The sequence below is a fragment of the Pinus tabuliformis genome, chromosome 8, assembly GCF_031772625.1.
Source record: "Pinus tabuliformis cultivar Carrire ecotype Pingquan chromosome 8, CPIR1, whole genome shotgun sequence".
NCBI classification, from domain to species: Eukaryota; Viridiplantae; Streptophyta; class Pinopsida; order Pinales; family Pinaceae; genus Pinus; species Pinus tabuliformis.
Window position 1 is genome coordinate 573,433,889 of NC_142294.1, and position 23,551 is coordinate 573,457,439.

The following is a 23,551-nucleotide window of genomic DNA, read 5'->3' on the forward strand; positions in this document are numbered from 1 at the left end:
ACATTCCCTACACCCTTTCCGGGATAGGTGGCATCGACTCCAAGTATAATCCCACAATTGTTTCCATCTCTACCAAATTAGAGAGTGCACTCTTCTATCCGATGAAGTGCCCTGAAGCACTACAATCAATAAGCCAGATTCCCAAAGAATCTGAAGGAGAGGGCCAATACAAGATAACGCTTCTTTATCTTATCAAAAACAATATTTCATTCTTCATACCTGGGGTTCCTTGCTTTCTTTGAAGAGTCGGCCATTTCCTTGATGACGTGCATTACCTGTCATTCCTTTCATCATTGAAGATGTCCCTAGAATGATTGCTATCTTCATCAAGAGACGTGTCTCTACCATTCGGACACTCCTTCGCATAATGGCCGAACTTATTGCAACCAAGGCATTTGCCTTTCCTTCCACCTTTAGATCCAGACTTCCCAATGAAGTGATCTTTAGGTAGGCCATTAGAAACTTCCGCTCTGCCATCCTGATAATATTTTCTACTTCGACTTCACCCTCGGTGAATTTGAAGAGGGATGAGGAACCCATTGATCCTTTTGTCCTTTCCCAACTGTCTTCGGTGATTGCTCTTTCACTCTTGCTTGGGCTTTGTCGTCACCTCAGCTCTGATACCATGTTAATTTTAGGTATGTTCTATGCTAGAGCAATTTATTTCAATTTTCACAGTTAGCTCAATATCTTTTCCAGATTAGCAATCACATCATCATTAAAGTAAATTGTAGATAGAACATAAATATAAATCGCAGAAGACAAGCCAAGATGGTGGCCTAGGTGCAGGTGATATGGACAACCTCTCAAATCTGGCTATAAATTCTTCAATTTCAGGCTGAATCTCCCTTTCTTCTTTTGATTGCGTATCAGTCATCTAACAGTAAAACCGATGGCCACATGGGTTTTTCCCTAATCACCCCTATCTTGGTTATGGCACCCCTATCTTGGTTATGGTTCACAATTAACAAATTGGCCTCTGTTCCTATCGAAACTGTAAATCCATAGGATTTACACAAAAATACTATCGGCGCTTTAGTAAATGGGGAAACTGCGTTTTCAACGCAAAATATACTATCGGCGGGGATTTTGTTCCAAAGGAACAAAATACACTATTGACGCTTTTAATCACAGTCACGGCTTATAAACAGGCTTTGTGTAAATTCCGAAGAATTACACTATCGACACGGTAATAGTCAAAGTATTGCATTATATGCAATATGCACTATTGACCCCTTTCAACGCTGCTTCTCCGATGCGATAACACATGGTGTTATCGGAGATCGCAATCGACGACTCCACTGTTCCAAAGGCCTGACTCTTCCCGCTCCCACCTTGTGATGCGATAACAATTGCGGACTCGATAACTTATTAAAGTCTCCCTATAGCATTTCGGCTCCGTTAGTGTCGCGCTATCGGAGTTCGGCGCTTTAAATGGTCTTTCGCTCCACTTGAGGTCCTGCGATGTGATATTGGTTCACCCGATATGGGTATGAACCAAATCTAATAGAATTTCAAGTCCAAAACTATACTCCGACTAAGTGAATTTTTCGATTTCTCTGTATAAAACAGAGTTTTATCTGTGAGACTTAACAATGCATTTAAGGAGCCTGCGCTCGCCGATATGAAGGGAAAACTCCCCAACAAGTCTAATATTAAGAGTTAATTGAAAAACAACAATTGAATCTCCATTAATACACGCGGAATCACACAGAACCAGGACTGATACGTGTATAAAATACCAATTAACAGAGTCAATAATCAGATGCAGAGAGATATTTTTTTTTCTTCAAATGATAATGCTTCCGGCCCTCTCGCTGTAGAGCGTCCTGTTATTTTATTTACAATTAATAGATAGAGCCTTCTCGGCCATTATCCGTTACAAAAACATGGCTTTTACATGAGTGATTTAAAGCGATAAAGTTACTACAACTTTTATAAAGCGACTTATTACAACTTGATCTTTATTCATAATTTTATCTTTATCCTAAGCTAGAAAAGCATGAAAATTGTTGGCTAAAGGACCCCACTCCTTTCCCTGTAGATTTTTTTTGGATTTTTGGAATATGTTTGAAGATTTTTCCCTCTAAGTCACATGCTCCTGCATCAGAGTCTTGAGGAAAAAATTCTTCATGGGCTCTTGTCCATGAGTTCATCTACAGAATTGCCCAGTTTTTGTAGCATATCTTCTTTAACCCAAGTAGCTTCAGCGGTTGGCTGTCCCTTCCATTTTACCAAATACTGGAAGTACTCTCGTCCCCTTGTCTTCTTAAACACCTTCTTGTCCAGAATTCTTTCTGGTTGCAACTCCTTTGCTGTGGGTAACTGTTTTACCCAGTCAATCTCTTGGGTCTCTTGATCTTGTGCTATATCATCTGCATTTTCACCTTCATACTTTTACAGGTCTGTAACATTAAAAAATGGTGATATTCCAACATCATGGGGTAACTCAATCTCATATGCATTTGCAGAAAACTTTCTTAACACTCTGCACGGTCCAATTTTCTTGAATTTCAATTTGTTATACTCCCTCTTTGGAAACCTCTCCTTTCTGAGATGTGCTAAAACCAAATCTCCAACTTCAAAGTTCACCTCTCTTCTTCTCATGTCTGCTCTGGTTTTATACTTGATGTTGCTATCCTGCAGTTGTTGCTTCACTTGTTCATGTATTGCTTGCATTTCTGAAGCAAAATCTTCACCCTCTGCACTTCTCATCTCTTCTTTTCCCAAATTTCTTAATTTAGATATTCCTCTTGGATGCATTCCATAAACAATATGGAATGGACTATGTCTTGTACTCCTGTTAGGTGAGTCATTATATGCATACTCAGCTTGTGCTAACACTTGATCCCATTGCTTTGGATATTCTGTAGTAAGGCTCCTTAAAAGATTGCCTAAACTCTTGTTCACCACTTCAGTCTGTCCATTAGTTTGTGGATGATAGGCAGAACTGAAACTTAATTTAGTTCCCAGCTTCTTCCATAATGTTCTCTAGAAATGTCCAACAAATTTGGAATCCTTGTCTGAGACAATACTTTTGGGCAACCCATGCAATCTTACAATCTCCTTAAAAAACAAATTACCAATGTGAGAAGCATCACTAGTTTTATAACATGGAATAAAGTGTGCCATTTTTGAAAATCTGTCCACAACAACAAAAATTGAATCATTACCTCTTTGAGTCTTTGGTAAGCCCAACACAAAATCCATACTTACCATATCCCAAGGCCTATATGGAATTGGTAATTGGATATACAAACCTGTGTTTTGGCTCCTTCCCTTTGCATATTGACAAATTTTGCAAGTTTTCACATACTTCTCCACTGTAGATTTCATTTTCGGCTAGAAATAAAATCTGTTAGCTATTCATAGGTCTTCTCTATGCCAAAATGTCCTGCAAGTCCTCCACTATGCTTTTCTTTAATTACGTTCTCCCTCATTGAACATTTTGGTATGCACAACTGTTTTTTCTTAAACAACAGTCCATCTTGTAAGAAGTAATCCAACCATCTACTCCTATCCGTCAAAACAGGGTTTTTACAAGCTTCAAATGCCTCTTTAAAATCTGAATTAGTCTCATACAATTCTTTAAGAAAATCAAAACCCAACACTTGGATTTGACTCTCTTGAAATAATACATTCCTCCTACTTAAGGCATCTGCAAATTTATTTGATTGGCCATTTATATGCTTCAAAAGAAAATGGAAACCTTGGAGATACTCTACCCATTTAGCATGTTTTTGGTTGAGCTTTGGCTGCTGCATTATAAACTGTAGTGCATGGTTATCTGAATAAAGGATAAATTCTTTTGACATTAAATAATGCCTCCATTATTTTAATGACTACACAACTGTGTAAAACTCCTTGTCATAAGAAGAATACTTCCTCTTTGAATCATTCAACTTTTCACTAAAATAGGCTATTGGTCTATCTTCCTGGCTTAAAACACCTCCAATTGCTTCTCTGCTAGCATCACACTTCACTTGAAAAGGTTTGTTAAAATCAGGCAGAACCAAAATAGGCTTTTCAGTAATTTTCTTCTTTAACAGCTGAAATTCTTCTCTGCTTCAACAGTCCATCTAAATGGCTGTTTGTCCTTTATGGTCTCAATAATAGGTGCATTTATCTTACTAAAATTCTTGATGAATTTTCTATAAAAGCTAGCAAGACCATGAAAACTCCTTACCTCAAAAACACTCTTGGGTGAAGGCCACTCCATAATTGCTTTGATCTTCTCTGGATCCATCTTCAACTCTTCACCAGAAATAACAAAACCCAAGTACACTAGCTCTTCTTTCATGAATGAACACTTCTTCAAATTCAGTAATAATTTCTCTTGCTGCAGCCTTTGCAAAACATAATTTAGATGTCTTACGTGCTCCTCCTTAGACCTATTGTAAACTAATATTTCGTCCAGATATACTATTACAAACTTACTAATGAACTCTTTAAGAACTTTGTTCATTAGTCTCATAAATGTACTTGGTGCATTTGACAACCCAAAAGGCATTACTCTCCACTCATACAATCCTCATTTGTCTTAAAAGCGGTTTTCCACTCATCCCCTTCTCTTATTCTTATCTGATGATACCCAATTTTAAGATATAGTTTTGAAAAATACTTTGCTCCACTCAAGCAATCCATTAAATCTTCAATTCTAGGCAAAGGAATTTTGTATCTGATTGTGATTTTATTAATGGCTCTTGAATTTGTACACATTCTCCAGCCTCCATCTTTCTTTGGACTCGGCACCATTGGTACTATGCAAGGACTCAAGCTTTCTCTGATCAGCCCTTTGTCAAACAATTCTTGCACTTGCTTTCTAACTTCTTCATTTTCTGTAGGAGTCATTTTGTAAGCTGCTTTGTTAGGTAGACTTGCTCCAGGAATCAAATCTATATGATGGCTAATTCTTCCAATGGGTGGCAACTCATTTGGCAAATCATCAACAATAACGTCACAATATTTCTCCACCATTTCTTGAATTTCAATGGGTAAATCAGAAACTTTAGTAGAAGTCATTATTACCTTGCATTGGCAAATTACAACAAACTTTACCTCATTTTCTTCAATCTGCTTCAAGTATTCCTTTTCTCCAAGTAACAGAGTTTTTGGATTAGTCTTCTTTCCTGGTACATCTTCTTCTTGCAGAGGCAGCAACGTATGATTGACACCATCCTTTCCAAACTTGTAGGTGTTTCTTTTTCCATCATGCATGGCTCCTCTGTCATATTCCAAGGTTTTCCAAGCAATATCTGACACCAATGTTACTTGGGAGCGGAAGCGGGAGCGGGAGCGACCATTTTCAGAAGCTCCCGGTTTGGGAGCGAATCCCGGAGCGATTTTTTAAAAATATATATATTTTTTATATTTTTTAATTTTTGATACATATATGTCAACAAAAACATGTAGAATGATGAATTAGATATAAAAAAACATAAAAAAGCATAGATTGAACCATATAACAACAATCATCTAGAAGTTATAATCTTCATCAACCACGTCCGCAAGTTAGTAACATAGTAACATACAACATATTGAGTCTCATGATTCATCAATCTTAAAGTTTCAAGCTTTCAAAATTCAATATATAACATTTATCATCATTGATCACCAAAGTTGTACTTGTAAGCTAAGTGTAACCATTACAACAAATAATATCTAACATGAAATGAAATGTTATAAAATGAAACGAAATGAAACAACTTTCAACTTTCATGAAGCATCATATTCATAATTCATTACTAATGAGTTATAATTGCCAACTTCAAAATTAAATTGTCATATATTGTTTAAAAAAATATCATAATAAATATGAAAGAGTCAATAGTTATAAAAGCTACTAGAAACTAGAGAAGAGAAGTAAATCTATTATCTATTTCTTATGCTTGGGCCTCTTGCCACCACGAGAAATGTCTAATTTTTTAGTCTTGTTGCAAAATCAGGATCTTTGTCATTAATATCACCCTCCAAGCATTAATATCCAGAGGTATCTTTGTCATTACCTTTGTATCTGTATAGGGATCTTTGTCATTAATATCACCCTCTAAGCATTAACATAAGATAGAAAAAGCATAGCATGTCAAGTCAAGATTTTGTTTGAGTGATGCGTACATTTTTAGAAGGGTCATGATAGAGGAGTTCGACAACCAATGTCACTAACATCAAGGTACATAGAGGGATTGGTACTCTTGATTAAATATGAGTTCCATACCCTAATACATGACAAAATTCAATGGAAACATTGCAATCCCCCAATCCTGAAATCCTGAAAAACTGATAAGTCTGCTGGATTTTGAATGAAATCTAAAATTCTACTTTCTCCATATGAAATTCAATGAGGACGAAACCACTCTCAAACATCCTGAGTCATTTCATGGTAATGTTAAAAATTTAAGTAAAAGGATGAAAATGAAAATTAAAGAAAATGTCACTTTTACTTTAAGAATTTAACATTACCATGAATAGCATATCAATACTAGGGCCTAGACTTGATCATTAAGTTGCCCCACTCAAAAACTATTTGTTTCTTTCAAAAAAAATTGCATTTCGAACATTATTACAAAAAAGAAAATGCAAAAAAGGCAAAACGCTCCCGAAAACGCTCCCGAAAAGGCAGGGAGCGCGCTCCCGAAATCGGGAGCGATTTCGGGAGCCCGCTCCCGCCCGGAGCGCGGATCAGGAGCGGGAGCGAGGGGGGGGGGTGCTCCCCCGCAACACTGTCTGACACACATCCATTGGCATCACATCACATACAATTTTATCTTTATACTTGCCCACCTGAAATTCCACTTCACACTATTCATTTACTAACAATTGATGTTCCTTTTGCAACCATGACACCTTGTAAGGTGTTGGATGTTTCATTGTTTTCAGCTTCAATTTCTCCACCACTTCTGTAGAGACCAAATTATCAGTGCTGCCACTATCAATGATCATCTGGCAACATTCCCTTGGACTTTACACACTGTCTTGAATAAAGTATTTCTTTGTGATGGTTCAACCACCTCCTTTGCTGGCTTGAGAAAAACTTTATTAATTACCAAAGATTCTCCTCTCTCTGGTATATTTTCTTCTTCTGTCACTGTTGCTGCTGGTGCTTCTCCCTCAGCTTGAGCAACAATGGCATTCCTTTGATTTGTTTCTGCATTCTCTTGGCACTCAAAAGCTCTGTGTCCGAGTTTGTTACATTTGTAACATCTTATTTTTCTGCCTCTTCCTCTAGAAAAACTCCCTCTGCCTCTTGCATCACCTCTTGTGGGTGCATGCTAGGTTGAGCTGCTGCTAGCTCCATCTTTAGGTGCTGTAGATCTTCCTCTACCACCTTGACTTCCCCTTCCTCGGAAAGTACCTCTCCCTCTAGCAGACTGCTTCCTCATGAGTTTTTCTTCAACTTTCAGTGCTATCTGATAAGCTTCCTCTACTGTTTTAGGAGACAATAGACTTATCTCATCTTGAATGTCCATCCTAAGACCATTCATATATCTAGCCACCTTCTCATCTGTATCCTGGGCTTCTCCAGCTCTTATGCTTACCTTGTAGAACTCCTTTGTGTATTCTTTCACTATCAAAGATCTCTGTCTAAGATTTTGCATTTGTCTGAACAAGGTTTGCTAATAATTACTTGGCAGAAACTTACCTTAGTTTTGCTACCATTCTTGATTGGTTGCTTGCCAAGTCTCTTCCTTTCTGCCTACACACCATCCCACCAAAGCGCTGCATGGCCTTTTAGCTTGGTGCCAACAAACTTCACTTTCTTCTCATCCCTGTTTCTTCATAATCAAGGAATTTCTCCATGCCATTAATCCAGTCTATCAATTCTTTTGGATTCAGTCCTCCTCCATATATTGATACCTCTGTCTTTGGCCTGGCTGTGGATCTCAACATTGACTGAAAGAACCTCATCTCAGGAGTAACTGTTACAACTTCCTCCTCTGTAGCTTCAACTTCAGGTTCACTAACATCTCCATCATCTGTGTTCCTACCTGTTGTTAATGTATCCAATCTAGCTTGCATCTGTTGCACAACTTCCATTACTTTAGAGTTTGCAACGGGCCGTCCTCTTCCACCACGTCCTCATCCTCTTCCAAATCTAAAAGCCATAGTAACTTTCCTTCTCCTGCTTCTGAGATTCAATCCAATGTCAGATGACTGCTCTGATACCACTAATGGTGGCTTGGGTGCAGGCGATATGGACAACCTCTCAAATCTGGCTATAAATTCTTCAATTTCAGGCTGAATCTCCCTTGATTGCATATCAATCATCTAAAAGTAAAATTGACGGCCACATGGGTTTTTCTCCAATCATCCCTATCTTGGTTATGGTTCACAATTAACAAACTGGCCTCTATTCCTATCGGAACACAAAAATACTATCGACGCTTTAATAAATGGGGAAACTGTGTTTTCAACGCAAAATACACTATCGGCGGGGATTTTGTTCCAAAGGAACAAAATACACTATCGGCGCTTTTAATCACAGTCACGGCTTATAAACAGGCTTTGTGTAAATTCCGAAGAATTACACTATCGGCACGGTAATATTCAAAGTATTGCATTATACGCAATATACACTATCGGCCCCTTTCAATGCTCCTTCTCCGATGCGATAACACATGGTGTTATCGGAGATTGCAATCGGTGACTCCATTGTTCCAAAGGCCTGACTCTTTCCGCTCCCACCTTGCGAGGCGATAACAATTGCGGACCCAATAACTTATTAAAGTCTCCCTATATCGTTTTGGCTTTGGTAGTGTCGCGCTATCGGAGGTCGACGCTTTAAATGGTCTTCCGCTCCACTTGAGGTCCTGCGATGCGATATTGGTTTGGACCCAATATGGGTATGAACCAAATCTAATAGAATTTCAGGTCCAAAACTATACTCTGGCTAAGTGAATTTTTCGATTTCTCTGAGTAAAACAGAGTTTTATCTGCGGGACTTAACAATGCATTTAAGAAGCCCGCGCTCGCCGATATGAAGGGAAAACTCCCCAATAGGTCTTATATTAAGAGTTAATTGAAAAACAATAATTGAATCTCCATTAATACACGCGGAATCACACAGAACCAGGACTGATACGTGTATAAAATACCAATTAACAGAGAGTCAATAATCAGATGCAGAGAGAAGTTTGTTCTTCAAATGATAATGCTTCCGGCCCTCTCGCTCTAGAGCGTCTTGTTATTTTATTTATAATTAATAGATAGAGCCTTCTCGGCCATTATCCTTTACAAAAACATGGATTTTACATAAGTGATTTAAAGCAATAAAGCTACTACATCTTTTATAAAGCGACTTATTACAACTTGATCTTTATTCTTAATTTTATCATTATCTTAAGCTAGAAAAGCATGAAAATTTGCTGGCTAAAGGACTCCACTCCCTTGCATGTAGATTTTTTTTTGGATTTTTGGAATATGTGTGAAGATTTTTCCCTCTAAGTCACATGCTTCTGCATCACAAGACTAGAGGACACAAGATGTGGTGCTAGCTAGGGACAAACCCCAATGTGGGGAAACCCTTGAACAATTCTTCTTATATGTTCTTCAGTAGTTCAACAGAGAGAGAGAGAGATAGTACGTTTACAATAGAAGTCAAAACTTTGACTTATCTAGATAAGAGCATAAATCATCTCTAAGAAGATGATACATGAGATCAGTTGAAGACATGCTGCTTCAACTAATTCTCCAAGGTGACTCCTTCACCTATCGTTGTGCTGCATTTTTTCATCATGCCGCACCTCACCGTGCTGCACCCATCATCACTATGCTGCATCTCATCATGCTTCATTAATCATGATTGGACCCATCACTGTACTGCATTATGTGCCATTGCTGCACCATATTGCGATACTGACCTATGTGCTGGTTGCACCTTGCTTGCTTGTTGTCCCTAGCATGCTTGTTAGCTGTCCCTTGCATGCTAGCTGTACCAATACATTCTTACTGCACTAAGTATCATGTTGCTGTCCCAATATTAGTTTCTTGTCCCTTGCATGGTTGGTGTACTTGTTGCTAAGGGCATACAACTGTCCTGATGTTAGTTAGTTGTCCCTTGCATGTTGTTCTCCTTCGGAGACAGATGCTCCGGTTGAAAACCCGGATAAACACTCCGATAGCTCCTTAGCTCCAATCTACCCCGGATAAACACTCCGACAGCTCCTTAGCTCCAATCTACCCCGAATAAACACTCCGACAACTCCTTAGCTCCATTATGCCCCATGAAAAACCCCAACGTCAACCTCTAGGGACTACATTAGCCTTTTCTGCCTTTTGCATCAGCTTTCCCGGCAGTTCCCCACAGTTTCGGCTATTCGCGACAGTTCCAGCTTCTGCCCTCTACATTAGCTTTCTTGGCAGTTCTGGCTTCTGCCCTCTGTGTCAGCTTTTCCGGCTGTTCCGATAGTTCCCGACAGTTCTAGTTGTTTCTGGCAGTTCCGGCTTCTGCCCTCTGCGTCAACTTTCTTGGCTGTTTCGGCAGTTCCTGGCAGTTCCAGCTTCTGCCCTCTACGTCAGTTTTCTTGGCAGTTCCGGCAGTTCCCTGCAGTTCCGACTTTTGCCCTCTACGTCAGCTTTCTTGGCTGTTCCAACAGTTCCTGGCAGTTCCGGCTTCTGCCCTCTGCGTTAGCTTTCCTGGCTGTTCTGGTAGTTCTCGATAGTTCCGACTTTTGCCCTCTCGATTAGGGCAGCGTTATCCCTTAAGATCACTCCTCCTACTAAAACCCAAAGACAAGTAGAGAGGAAGAGATCCCAAGTGTGTTGAAATGACTTGAAGGCCACCTCTATTTATACTAAAACGTTGAGCACAAATGGGGTTTATTTGGTTGCTGGCCGACTTTGACGAATTGTCCCATAACACAAATAAATTCATATCTCCATGAATATTTATCGGAATCGGATGATCTTTAGATCAATCCTACACCTTTCGATGAGAGGGATCCAAGAAAATATCAACTTCGGTCCCAACAGTCACATTCTATAATTCAAAAATAGTAAGATTCATATTTCTGATACAACTAATATCAAGACAACATCTTTTGACTTAGAATTCCATGAATAACTAATTTCTTTTTCATTTCAACCATTTTGGAGAACTAGCCTAATATTTGTATGTCATTTACTCTTATAAGAACTATACTACCTAAAGATAATATAAAGAAAATACAATGAATAACTTTCTTTCCATGTACAGGTTGATGGTTATAATATAAATTTTATGGTTCTAGCAACTTACTTTATATACATCTGAGATGTATCATCTGCTTATCTTTCGCTGCTTGCATGCATGAATATCAAAAGCTATAGATGTGTAAGAACCTCAGTCATTGTGGGCAAGAAGGGTAATCTTGGGATACATGGTAGTCACCTCAATCAACAAGCTGGTAGAATTGGTATATAATACCTGCTTCTTTAGGACTCAAAATATGACCGAGGGACATAAGCCCGAGGGTGTATAGCATGTCCAAATCACGCTCACCGTAGCGGCTTGGAAAGAGGAACAAAGCCCTAATCAGTTAAATGATAACTCTCTCTGAGAAAAAACTCAATCCTGAAATCAAATTTTAATAGTGCCCTTATAAAGAGAAGGCAAAGCAAACAACCAATATTTCGGAAGGAAAGTATTGTCTTCTATCCAACATGTCCACATGAAGATCAACACCAAAAGTGTATGCTTTCTTTCTAGGCCATCGATAATTTGTCAATATTCAACAGTGAATCTATTTTCAAGTTGAAAAGTATTAATGCCACATGCAAAAAATTTTCCAGGCACTTATGCATTTGGCTAACAAATTTTGTTGAACATTTGTCATGCATTTGGCTCATAGATTTTGTCGAGCACTTGTTGTGCATCTTCCAATCTGCCACATATGGGTATAGATGCTTACAAGTTTGGCATTGAGGGAGACACTATGACCAAAACCTGTATTGAGCACAATGTTATTAGAACCGAACTGCTGATCGAACTGGAAAACCCTGTGGGATCTAACTGGAAAACCCTGTGGACCGGGAACTAAAAAAAACCTGTTGACCAAAAACACATAAAATATTCATATTTTAAAGAAGAACATAGACATGCATGTGCATACATATGAATCCAAACCATCTATACACAAATATGCAAAGTTTCTACTTTATATAACAAGTAATAGTGCATATAACCAAAAAAACTTAGTGCAAAACATCAAGAAGCAGGCTCAAATGAATAGTGTGAATGAAATAGAGGGGGTGGGTGTGTTTAAATAAGTTTGGGGAGGGGGGTGGGTAGTTTTTTTTACCTGGGCCACAGGTTGTGTAATGACCTAGTCACCTTGCATAACATGTAGATGGTCTTGGTCAAGATACATTCATGTATATAATGTAAAGGTTGTCTCGGTCACCCTGCACTTGTATGGTTACTGTAAATATTTACTTATTTACCATATATATATATACATATTGAAAATAATAAATGTACTTATGTTTGTACGGGCACCTTATGGTATGTTCTAAACTTTATTTATAAGGCTTGTGGATAGGTTTACGAAATTTGTACAAGATAATTCCTCCCATTGGTAGGGGTGGACGCTAGTGAAGTCTTTGTATAACACATAAACATTGTCGACATCTCCTAAGCACTCAAACAATGGATTACATTAATATTACATTTATGTTATATGGATGATATTACTTTCAAATCATGGGTTATGTTAGGATGATATTTCCAAGGACGTTGCACAAACATTGGAGAATGGAGAACCCACAGATATTTGCAGAAATTCTGGCACATGACCTTTTGGGCGCAACTTGTCAATTCTAGAGCAAGCTCTGGATCAAGGGCAGATGGCAGCCAAGGAGGAAAGGAGGGGCCAAACGGCAGAAAAATGGATTGGCCAGCGAAACAAATCGGTAGTGATGAGGATAAGGGGGTATCTCTGGTTGGTCCAGAGGGAGAGGGACCCTAAGCAACCACTGACAAAGACCGAATAGTAGAAAAGAGCGAAAAGGAAAAGAAAGGAGGGGGAGGGAAGAACGACGGTGGGCAATGATTGGGATATAGAGGCCGAGACACAGTCCCTGAGCCTGGGGGTTAAAGCCAAGGAGGACTGCAACACAAAGGAAAAATAACGATAGCCAGGTAATCAACAAATAATTTCGCTACTCCCTGTGCCATGTTATCTTGAGGTGTGCTTGGTTGAAGCTACCTGTAAGCCGAATTTGCAGTGACTTTGATCCCTTGTTTCATTTATACAGTCACTGTGTCCATTTTATTTCTATTTATTTTCATTGCTGCAATTACTTGCGATTTTGGTTGGAAAAACGACTATTAGTAAGGCTGTGTGTTTCAGCTTATCACTATGTAGTTGCACATGTTCATAATTGCATTTGCTGAGCATTGCTTTGGTGGTTAAAACAAAAAATAAAATAAAAATAAAGAAAAGAGAAAACTATTGTCAACAAGACTGTGTTTGACAGCTTCTCACCTTGCAAACCTTGTGGTAGCCCACGTACATGTTGGGGATGGCTTCTTTATGAAGGCCTGTGGAGAATGCTACAAATTGCATTTCTATGGTCTGTATTCCACTAGCATTTGACCTAAAGAGTTGTGGCACTCTTATATTGAAAATAGGCACGCTAGGGCAATCACAGTTTGGGGATAATGTTGTGATACACATAGTCATGGAAACCAGTCTCTAAAATCTATAAATTAACTGACGGTGGAGGCTCTAACCTCTGAAGTCCCTCAGTGGCTAATCGGTGTAGTAAGTGGCTGCCTTGGACTAGCCTCCCTTGACCAAAGTACTCAGATTGCAGTAGAGTTGCTATAACAGCAGATGTAGGGTGGAGGAAAATCTTTGGATTCCCTGAATTGTACGAGGGTGGAAGTATTCACTTCTGGATTCCCTCATTGGCTGGTGGGTGGAGGTGACCCACCTCTGGAGTCCCTGGACTGGCTTGAATCTGTGTGCTTTAATACCATGAGGGTGGAGAGTTGGTCTCTGGAATCTCTCAGGGCTATTGGGTGGAGGTACGCCTCTGGAATCCCTGGGACAAGTGAGGGTGGAGAATGGTCTCTGGAGTCCCTCATGGCTATTGGGTGGAGGTACACCTTTTGAATCCCTGGGACAAGTGAGGGTGGAGAATGGTCTCTGGAATCTCTCATGGCTATTGGGTGGAGGAAGATTACCTCTGGAACCCCTGAACAAGCTTGTAACTGATTATTCATAGGCAAGAGGGGTGGAGGTGTGGACCACCTCTGGACTCCCCAGTGTGTTTGAACTTTGGTGGACTGGTCAATGGGACAGACTTTATATGCTAGGGGGTGACAGCTGCATTACTGGCAGACTGTCAATGGTTGGGAGGAGAGTTATGAGCCCGGTCCCCTGCCCATCCAGGTCACACATTGTTGAGTGTTTTAATCACCAAGGTTGTTCAACACATCTAAAGGGTTCCAACTTACCTATCTGCACCAAGTTACAGGATGGCATGGATGACAAGTAGAAGTGGGTTATGCGTTGTTCTTTCGTAAAGGATTTATGGCCTAGTTGCATAATACTGGAAGCCATGAAATCCTGTGTCATATCAACTCTGCTATATCAACCTTTTGACTAGCTTATTAACTGAGGTCACTATGGCTCTATTCATAAGCTCTGATTGGTATAAGCTCAGCATTGCATTCGATTAATATAGTAGCCCTCACATGCACATAGTAAAGATGAGAAGCTGGTAATAATTTCGTTGCTGGCACTATGGCTCTATGCATAAGTCTGATTGGTATAAGTTCAGCATTGCATTCGATTAATATAGTAGCCCTCACATGCACATAGTAAAGATGAGAAGCTGGTAATAATTTCGTTGCTGGCTTCCTTTGCTAATTACACTATTATCCCGTGCATTCATAAGGTGTTGCAATGTTATGTATGCTGCCACCATAGCAATTTTTATTAGTTGCAAAAAGTGCCAATTGCTGATATGAATTTGCTGACCATGATAGGGTTAGTTTAACTATATGGTTACATAACATGCTGTCATTATTCTTGGTGTCATGTGGATCCAATCAACTCCATATTGAGTTTGACACGTGGTCACCTGAATTATGCAGCCCTTGTGTCCTCATTGAGCAAAATACATCTTTATAACATCAAGTTGCTACATACACTTACATGTAGGCACACCGTATGGTCACTGAATGTTTATGGTTAGGCATGGGGATATGTGTAGTCATTTATTTCAATATCGGGCATGAGATAGCGTGCAACCTTGGTCACGTTAATGGGTAGAATGTGGTGGGTTAACAGAAAAATGTTATGAGTACATAATCACAGGAAAAAGGCATTGTCACAAATACATACTGCTTATTGTGGTTGGATAATGTGTGCATGTAATCATTACTTAAACACAGGGCGTGTTGCAACACACAGCCCTCTTGTTCCACCACTGACAACAAACCGTTGTGTAGCTTAATTACACTATTATCCCGTGCATTCATAAGGTGTTGCAATGTTATGTATGCTGCCACCATAGCAATTTTTATTAGTTGCAAAAAGTGCCAATTGCTGATATGAATTTGCTGACCATGATAGGGTTAGTTTAACTATATGGTTACATAACATGCTGTCATTATTCTTGGTGTCATGTGGATCCAATCAACTCCATATTGAGTTTGACACGTGGTCACCTGAATTATGCAGCCCTTGTGTCCTCATTGAGCAAAATACATCTTTATAACATCAAGTTGCTACATACACTTACATGTAGGCACAACGTATGGTCACTGAATGTTTATGGTTAGGCATGGGGATATGTGTAGTCATTTATTTCAATATCGGGCATGAGATAGGGTGCAACCTTGGTCACGTTAATGGGTAGAATGTGGTGGGTTAACAGAAAAATGTTATGAGTACATAATCACAGGAAAAAGGCATTGTCACAAATACATACTGCTTATTGTGGTTGGATAATGTGTGCATGTAATCATTACTTAAACACAGGGCATGTTGCAACACACAGCCCTCTTGTTCCACCACTGACAACAAACCGTTGTGTAGCTTGATATAATGTGTAGTAACATGTGAATTGGGTCTTGCACTCTCTTTCCACTATCGAAATTTTTCCCTTCAAGCAAACGCTGCCTTGGCACCAATAGTAAAACAGCCTACCTTACCTCGCTCCATTTGTTTAAAGTCTACCTCAACAAAGTATGTGTATCAGCCATAAGTTATGGTGGACTCTTCCTTACAGTTATCCACTGGTTGAGAGAGTTGGTGAGGTTCACCATATCAATCTATTGTTTCTGGTACACCAGATTAAATATGCCCCCTTTCTTTTGAGCCTTTTAGACATAAATTATTGGCCTTGTATTCATTCTTAAACTAGCTACAAATATCCTCCCCATTAAACATTGCAAATTTAAATAACCTGAGCTTTTTATTTATGTTGGATTTGAAGGAAATTGTGTTGGAATGGATCCAACGAGTGTTCTTCTGGTTTTGGTGACCTCAGAAACAAGCCCTGGCTGTAACTTAATCAACATTTGCTGGTCAGATCCCATATCTTACTCTTAGTCCAGGGATGTTTTAACTGTAGCTTTCAGTATTTTCCATCAAATCAAAAGCAGTAAGATAGTGCTAGGAGAATCTGCTTTTAAGGTGAAACTTTCACTGTTTTTCATCAAATCAGAAGCAGGGAGACGATGGCAGAAGGATCTGCCTTTTGTTCTGATCAAACAAATGTAGAGCTGGATAAAAGGTAAGAGCTTTAATACAATGAGATCTAGATCTGTGCAGCCGACCAGATATTAAATTATTATGTTGAATGCATTTGAAAATTTGAATTTAGACATGAATTTATGAGAATGCAATTTTATTATTTAAAAAAAAATGATTGCCACTCCTTGACTCTTGAAGGAGGATTGTTACAAGTGGTATCAGAGCCCACGTTTCAACACTGGGCCTCGGGGTGAAGATAATTAGTATGTTAAAATAATCATACATATGTGGGGTTTTCTCAACAAATAGTTTGCCATGCAGAACTATTCAACTTGGAAGGACCTTTACTTGGTCTTGGTATTATGATTAACGGAGTTCATAATAGGACTGTGAATGAGGGTGGCAACAGGATATGCCATCTGGTACAGTAGGAAATATATTTGTGAATCCCAATTTTAATATAGCACTCCATGGATGGCTTTCCAATTCATGTATCACATCAATTTGTTCTTTTTCTACGAAGGATTCCAGAATGGAATCAGGAGCACATGCTTCTAGATCAAATCGAACAGATTCTTAGTAAGGACTAGAACCCGATACAACTACAAACTTGTGCCAAACCTACAATACAAAATTCCAGCATGAAGGATTGCCATAACCAATACACTATGTAAGGGTGATACTTAGGCCTGAGAACAAGAATACATCTCCAAATTTCTTACCTCCAACAAGAATTAACGCTTCAACTGGATCTTATCCCAAAGATGGATGTAATTTTCTTAGAAGAACCTCCAAATGGGTTTGACATTAGCATAAAAAGTGCAGAGATATTTCTAGTGTCCAAGTCAAGTTTCAAGTCCATTGTATCTGTGATACAAAAACTGGGTGCTATGTGAAAGGCACCGGTAACTTAATCCTAATGTGAAGATAAGGAAAACAAATCGTTGTTCCCTCTGTTACCTAGATTGTAAAGCAGAATTGAACAGAATAATATATATATCTCTGGTTAATAAACAGGTTTCCTGCTGTAGTGATTAGGTGAAATCTACTACATTGATTGGAGCTGTAACAAGAGTGATTTTCATGATGATGTTGCCAAATCTAGCTCATGTAGCAGTAGTTATATAAGCTTTGAGAGGCCAACTGTAGACGGGAATCCTGAATGCTCAATTTCTAACAGGGACAATGGCTGCCTGGTGCTGAGTGAAGGGTTGCAAACAATGCTTGATTTACTCTGGATACCCAGAGAAATAAAGGTGTGCTCTACAGGAAAGACTTCTTTTCCTGAAGTTACCTCAGTGGCTTCCAAAATGTATACAGGTGATCCCAAGCCAAGGACACAAATTGTACCATTTTGCAATTCAAGTGCTTGTGTTCCATAACAATCCAACCGAATTCCTGGAGCAGTAATGACCCTAGGATCCTTTGCCAAAGAACTCCCAATCATCATTCTTTTAACATGAAAACAAATGAATGCCCTTAAAGAGAAGTGGATGCCCCATACTCAAAGCATGATCCCATACTAATTAATACAACGAGGGAATATCTTGACAAATAGTTTCATCTCCAGGCTGTCTGCTGCCGAGAAAAGTGCTCAGAATGGACCTTTTCCTACTGCAGCAAGTCTCTTTACCAATTGTCATTCACTTCTTAGGGAAGGGCTACTCAAACATAGTTAACAACCACAAATAATGAATTCCCCTGGAATATGTGCAAAATTCAGAGATTGTCTAGAACAAACTATTACAAAATGAATCTAGAGTGAGGACAAGTGGCTATCATGAGTCATGGCTACTCAGAGATTGGGGTGCTGCTGTTCAGTACTGTAATATTCTCCTTATTTATCCTGGAAACCTGCATCCCTGATTTTAATTGAGGGCGTATGTTCTTGTACAAAACTGGGCTGCCTGCAGAGGCTTAGCCTCACCTTATGTCGTTGGCTTTCTTGTCCTCTTATATAAATAGAGGAAGGAGAGAGCCTGCTTATACATTGTTTTGACCATATTATCTTAGAGATGAGTAGCACGTTGGACATGCTCCTTTTCTTGACACTCTTCATCACCATATCTTCCTGTCCTGGGATGCTATGTCCTGGAGCAGTTCAAAGTTCCACCATAGATAGTATTTGATCCTAAAGGAGGCAAGGAAACTGTGATTGTGACAGACCCTAAAGGATCAGAAAGCATTTTTCTTTCTTCTCTTGTGAGAGAAGAACACTGGTAGCAGTGAGGAAACATCCTGGACACTTCTGGAAGACAAAAAAAATAAAAATTTAGATGTATGTTTCAAGGAGGTATGCCCATGAGAATGGTGCCCTTAAAATAGCACAGAATGCAATTAGCGGCCTGTTAGTGACTCTCATGCTGACCGTAAAGGAGATAATTGACTGAGTAGGTGTAGGATACAGACAATTGAAAAGCAAAAACATGCATTCAACAGGATTGAATGCCATAGCTAGACATCTGTATAATGGTTGTGGGAGTGATAATTCTGTATATACATATATATATATATATAAACCAGCATTTATTCTCATATAGTAAACTATGGTGCTGCTGATTCTAAACCTGTTTTGGGTGGGAAGAATATAGAAGCTTAGAATACAGCTAGCTACATGAGAGAGACTTAGCCAGTTCTGCTACATTTTCTTCTGTAAATCCCATTTTCTCAAAAGCTCAACTAGCTCCAAAATCTCTTATAGCGTATATTAGCCCCTTAGAGCCCACGTATTCTCTCCATCCCATAGGAGAACCAACTTCAGTATTCAGTCTCTTCACAACACTTGGAAGAAGAATGACATCCCTATATACTTGCTGTTGTTTGTCAACAATTCCCAACAAACTAAGGAGGCCACTCTTACCTTCCTTCCTCTTTTTGTTGAGTTTCTTGGCAGCAGCCTCACAGAGGCAGAGCTCTGATCCAGTTCCAATCAAGATGAAGTCTGGTTCATCTTTGCCAGAATTATCACTTATCATTTATCACATACCCACACCCTTTGGTGAACACAATTAAGTGGAATACAAAATGGAGTGTTTATCCTTATATAACAAACTCTAGACGAGGTATTTTTAGTATTAAGAATAATTATTCGTTCTGAATTATGCTTACCATTACTATCTGTCTTTATTTTGACCTTAGTCAACCCACGTTTTTTCCTTTCACCGGAAGAGAGGACACTACAACAAAATATGAAGGCCTCGTTTCATCAAATTTTCACACTGGACCCATTAGAAACTTGGAAGTGGCGTATACACGCAGGTTGGGTTCATTAAAGTATCGTATGCATTCTGATGTATGATTTTTGAGGTTGCAGTTGGTTCTGAATGATGATGCAGGTTTCTGGGTTCAACATAGTGTTCTGGTGACAGTGATCTAACTGTTCAGATTGACTGATTGTTGGTTGATGTAGTTATTATTATAGAGTTTGAGCTTCAAAGTTTCTGATGGGTCCAGTGTGAAAATTTGATGAAATGGGGCCTTCATATTGTGTTGTTGTGTACCAAGAGCTAATCGAAAGGGAAGCTTGCAATTTTTCAATTTTTTTGTTTGCTATTGTTTACATGTTTTATTTTTTTGTTTATTTTTTATTCTAGTTTGAACATGGCCATGGTTTATGTTGTACTTGTTTCTTTTGTTTTGCATTTTTTCTGATTTCTTCTAGTTTGGTCTTGGTTTTGTTTATTGGGTGTGCGAAAGGAAAGAAATGCAACTAGGAGAGGAAATGAAAGAGATGAGATGTAGATTATCATTCATAAATGAAGGTGAATCACCTTAACTATACATAATGCACTTCACTCACAAATATGTTTTGTTCCTTTTTGACTCCATTTGCTTTTTTTTTTCAATTTATTATATGTTTTATATATGGTCTCATATTCAACTACATTAATCTCACTTTGTGTAGTGAGCGACTACAGTTGTATAGTGGCAACGATATATTCTTTTGTCATGGCTTCAGGGTAGTATGATCTTGTTAGTGAGTGTGAGGTTTGAACTTGTTCGAGAACTTTGATACAAAACAAAGGGAAAAGTTACACTGGGGTTCACATTTTTAAGGCTTATTGTTCATGGTTGTCGCTGGTATAACATTAGCTGCATCTGCGTAGATCTTTTCTTTTGCTCCAAGTACATCTTCTGCTGCTTGGAAGATCCTTGATACAATGTCGACAATGCATCCCACATCTCCTTGGCAGTGTTTCTGCCAGCTATGTGACAGACTATATGATCCTTCACTATGTTGAGGATCATTCTTTTTGTTTTCGCCATTTCTCCCTTGTACTTCTTGAGCTGATCCGGATCTGTGGCCTCAGCTACTACGCTGTCGACGTAGACTTTTATCATTTTGTCCTAGTTTTGAGGTAGTATTATATGGTTCATGGGTGCCAGATTCAAGATTTTTCCTAGAACTTTGATATGAAATAAATGGAAAACTTATACTGGTGTTCCCATGTTCAGGGCTTATTGTTCATGATTGCCATTGTTATAATATTAGCTAAGGGAGGGTAGCTATGTGTATGGTTGATTCATCGCTTTGTGTATTTGTTATTTGAGCTCTCATGGTTTATTCGTGATCTAATATATAAATCTTACTTTGTGTAGTGACTACATTTGTAGTGTTTGGGAGGGTCGAGTGGAGAAGATACTTTAGGCAATGTAGATGCAACACAGAGGATGGGTGAGTCATGTTGTTTTCCAACAAAATAGTGTTATTATTATTTGTTTGTTTGACTTTTTCTCCTTCTAGCATGGTTCTCGAGTAGTACCACTTAATCACTGGTTTGACATATACATCAAATGGTATGTTTAAATTTATATGCTTTCTTGTTCCACATCACACACACACCCCCACACAACGTGCCTTAGAGAGGAGGATGGTAAGGTCGAGCAAGCAGGCACACTGACCCTTCAACTAATCGACCACTGTGTTAATGGACAACACTATTGCCTTGTGGCCCCTATGATTTTGGGTGTTCAATAAATTTAAAATATGCTTAGATCTCTCTTACAAAAAGAATTATTTCTCTTATGATAACATTGGTTGCATTATTCCTAGAAGAGTAACATCTAGTTTAGAAAATTTATATATTTTTAGATGTAGCATGGAATATAAAAGGTTGCATTACTCCTAGACGAGTAACATATAGTTTCGAAAATTTATATATTTTTAGATGTAGCATGGAATATAAATGGTCTGGAATCAAGTTGGATGACAAGTTCATGCCTTCAACTCTCTAGTTTAACTTTTGTTAGAATTTTAATATTTTATTTTGTACTATAGAAGATGGATACATGAAATACAAAATGGATCATCCCTCTTTATATTAAAACTCAAAGACAAGTATGTTTCATATTATGATTAATTTTTACATTCAATTCTCCAGTTCAACATTTTTTATTCTAATATCTTATTATGTATCTATTGTAGATGTCTTGTTCTGGTGAGCACGAGTAAGTGAAATACAAAATGGAGTGTCTATCGTTATATAACAAACTCTAGAGGAGGTATGTTTGCTATTATGAATAATTATTGGTTTTGAAATATGCTTACCATTACTATCTGTGTTTGTATTTTAATCTTATTCACCCCACTTTTTTTCCTTTCAGCCAAGGAGAGGACACTGCAATAGAGATAATGTGCAAAGGGGGAGTTTGCAATTTTTTGTTTGTTGTTGTCTACATGTTTTGTTTTTGTTGAGTTTGAGAATAGTCATTTTTACATTCAATTCTCCAGTTAAACATTGTTTATTCTAATATATTATTATGTATCTATTGTAGATGTTTTGTTCCGGTGAGCACGAGTAAGTGAAATACAAAATGGAGTGTCTATAGTTATATAACAAACTCTAGAGGAGGTACGTTTACTATTATGAATAATTATCAGTTTTGAAATATACTTACCATTCTTGTCACGGCTTCAAGATAGTATGATGTTGGTAATGGGTGTGAGAATTGAGATTTTCCAAGAACTTTTATACGAAATAAAGGGAAATGTTATATTGAGGTTGACATTTTCGGGGCTTATTGTTCATGGTTGTTGCTGCTATAACATTAACGAAGGGTGAACAGGTGTGTGTATGATTAATTTATTGCTCTGTATATTTATTATTCATTCTCTCGTGGTTTATTTGTGATCTAATATATAATATTACTTTGTGCAGTGAGTGACTATAGAATAGGTGTGTGTATGATAAATTTATTGCTTTGTATATTTGTTATTCATTTTCTCTCGTGGTTTATTTGTGATCTTATATATAACATTACTTTGTGCAGTGAGTGACTATAGCTGCAGTGTCTGGGATGGTGCAGTGCATTTTTTTTGTTCGACATCACATGGACACCCCCACACATCGTGCCTTGTAGAGGAGGTGGGTAAGGTTTAGTAGACAAGCATACTGACCCTTCAACCAATCAATGATCGTGCTAAAATATAACACTATTGCCTTGTAGACCCTTGGATTTTCGGTGTTCAATATGTTTAGATATGCTTAGTTTCGTTTTCCGAAAAAATTACAGCTTATGAAAACATTGTTTGCATTACTTGTAGTAGAAGTACATCTAGTTTAGAAACTTTATATTTTTTTTAGATATAACACTTAATATAATTGGACTCGAACTAAGTTGCATGACAAGTTCATACCTTCAAACCCTCTAGTTTAAATTTTCTTAGAAATCTAATATTTTATTGTGTATCTAGTGCAAATGGTTTGTTCCATTGAACATGAATACATGAAACAGAAAATGGACTCTCTCGTTTTATATAATAATCTTAAAGAAATGTATGTTTCTTATTATGATTAATTATTGTGTTCCACTGTTTAGTTTAACTTATATAACCATTCTAATATCTTATTTTGTGTTTGTTGTAG

At 38.3% G+C, this 23,551-nt stretch overlaps 1 long non-coding RNA gene across 1 annotated transcript in view; it reads left to right on the plus strand.

Moving 5' to 3' along the window:
- The window catches only part of LOC149236768 (uncharacterized), a 38,903-nt gene extending 17,547 nt beyond the window's left edge, over nt 1-21,356 (plus strand). The window contains exon 3 of the long non-coding RNA XR_016268431.1: nt 21,285-21,356. This is a non-coding gene — a long non-coding RNA (uncharacterized LOC149236768). The remainder of the gene's footprint in view (nt 1-21,284) is intronic.
- The last annotated feature ends 2,195 nt before the right edge of the window (nt 21,357-23,551 follow it).